At 37.4% G+C, this 2,757-nt stretch overlaps 1 pseudogene; it reads right to left on the bottom strand.

Moving 5' to 3' along the window:
- Positions 1-219: 219 nt before the first annotated feature.
- On the bottom strand, positions 220-1,914 carry LOC111157772 (annotated as a pseudogene).
- Between the last annotated feature and the right edge of the window lie 843 nt (positions 1,915-2,757).

Here is a 2,757-nt window from a genome sequence, read left to right as displayed (position 1 = left end):
AAAGTGAATGGGAATTGCGTGGTTAGAAACAGAAAACAGCAAGTAGTCATTACTTCTCTTTTATGCTTTCTATGAAAAGCTGATTTTATTGATTCAATTTATTATGCACAGAAAAAAGTTATGCTATAAAACCAATACTAGTGTTCCTCATATGGATAGTATATATTTCTTTCTTTTTTTTTTTTCTAATGTTAGCACAAGGGTTTATCGAGGTATGCCTTAGTACAGGTGCTGGGGCTTGTCCATGATGCTCTTGTTGCATAAAGCGCAGACCTCCTGCCAATCCTTCTTGAGCAACAACACCTGGAAGTTGACAGCTAAGTGGATGTTGCACACAAGCTCATCACCTGCCATCTTCATGTGGCCAACAGCCACTGCCAGACATAGCAACTTCTTCATCTGGAATTGGACTGTGGACTTCACTTTATCCACTTTGACCCCCATGTTCTCATTGTGGGTCAGCATGGAAGGGAAATTGCCAACTTTATTCAGGCCTAGACCCAAAACTTGTGGAATCTGCTTGATCAGAGATTCTGAAGCCAAAAAGGCATCACACTTCTTGGTCATATTCTTGACTAATTTTTTTTTCTTGTTGAGTTTCTTCAGGGTCTTAGTGTCCATGTGGGGAATATCCACAATCTTGGACTCATCACAGTGCTGCTGAGCCCCCAAAACTTGGGGCAGGTAGTGGACTTGAGCCTGAATGTGCCTGAGAAGCATTTGTCCTTCTGTGGATTGTAGTTCTTCAAGCTGATCTGCAGCTCCACCATCTCCAGAAACTTCTGACACTGGCACTGATTCCCATTCAGGACTTCCCACACCACCAGTACAGGGTGTCACTTGGAGACTTTGCTGCTCACGGTGCCTCATGACACAATAACCAGATGAAAGAGCAACATTATATGTTTTAAACTCTCTTCAACATTTTACCTACCCCCCACAAGATATTAACAATCCCTTTAAGTGGGTATACTTTTTTCCTCCTTTTAAATTAAAAGGCAGATATTCATAGGAAACAAATAATGTATATATCACCAATATGCATCTGAAAAATGATTCAGATCAAAACTGTGTCCCCCAAAGAAGCCATTGTACCAATTGCTAGGGGAGGTGAGAAATTTTGCAACATGAACATACACAAAGAAATCTTAGATTTTCAGAATAGGATGTTATTTCTTCCACAAAAGCACTTTCTTTCACAAGAGTACTAAATAAGCTCATCTAATATGCCAGGCTTGGCTTATGGGGATTTCTTTCCAAAATAACATATCTTAGAAAATTAAAAATTCATAAGACAGCTACTCTTTTCGAATTAAACTTAAATCCCTAAATTTACATGCAGAATATTGCTTTCACTAAAGAAGGTTAGAATCCCAAACTCTTCCACTGGTAATCTCAGATATAACATATGCCTGTATGATAATATCATTTCTCATTGGAAAGAGTTTCTGTCATTTTTGGATTGAGCACTGAGTTATCCACAACAACAACAACCGCAGCCATAATCATAGATTATGGGATTAACAACTGATTCTCTCACTGATAGATAAAACTTAGTCGTTCTCCATCAGTCTGATTTGAGTCACAGCAAGTCTTTGTATACTTAAATATCAGATCTCTTTGGTGTTCATCATGCCCTATACCACTCTGTCTGATGGTAGATCTCCAGCGCTAAAGTCCTCAAATTCGCATTGCCCTCTTTGCTCCATCTATAATATTGGCTTTGTATTGCTGTAACTCATAGTCAAATAGGATTACATGAGCCTCATGATACAGTATGTTTATCAATATGATTAGAAATTTTCACCATATACTAGAATGTCATCTTTCTCGATGCTAGATCTTCACAGACTATGAACGTTTTGTAGAAAATGGGATACTTTGTTCATTATTCCCTACCAAAGGGCTTACCATGGTGCCGTCATTTACTAAAATATTTGTTAATCAACAAAAGGAGGAGGTCTCAAAAAGCCTATTCCTATATAAACTATTAATACCTCCTGCCTTAAAATTATCATTGCTCTGCTCTGATATCCTGTTTGAATAATTTTTTTATGACTTGGTTTTCTAGGATGCCTTGTTTTTCAAAACCATGGACAGAAATCACTATACCCCTTCAACAATACAGTTGTTGAATAGCAGCTCCTCTTAAACTCATTACTCAACAGGCAGAAACTCTCTTTTCTTTTTAGGTCTACCTCCCAGGATCTCCACTGGGGACACATACAGGGCAAAATTATATCTTTTAATCATGGTACCAGCTGGAACCCTATGGTTAGACTTCCATGAGTATCACACTTTTAATGTTTTCTTAACTTGAGATGTTTTCATACAGACAATAGTGAAAATCACAATGGTACTTAACAATATTATTTACTTAGCACATCAATGGCTTTCTTGACACGGATGCCTTCAGGTCTCAGGAGCAGCTCATATACTCCATTATTCACTCCACTAAGTCTCCATTTGTGCAATCTTGGAAAAATTAGTGAAACTCTCAGTGAGTCACTTACTGATATAAAAATTAAGGAGAATAATGGGAATTACCTCAGAGGGTAGTTTAAATATTTATTCAGACATGGCTAACAAACTTGCCTAGTACCTCCCAGGGCTTAATAAATTAAAACTATTACTATTATCTTAAGTAATGTTAGTTTTAATTAAATGTCATAAAGCCAGCAACATGCAATTTACTCAAAAATAATTTGCCTTTATGCATCACAACAGTGTCTGTAGGACAACTGTCCTTGTAGAGTA

Source organism: Enhydra lutris, unplaced genomic scaffold (genome assembly GCF_002288905.1).
Source record: "Enhydra lutris kenyoni isolate GAN:26980312 unplaced genomic scaffold, ASM228890v2 scaffoldscaffold56, whole genome shotgun sequence".
In the NCBI taxonomy this organism is placed as follows: Eukaryota; Metazoa; Chordata; class Mammalia; order Carnivora; family Mustelidae; genus Enhydra; species Enhydra lutris.
Note: the sequence above shows the minus strand (reverse complement) of the source record. Positions and strands in the feature narration are given on the sequence as shown.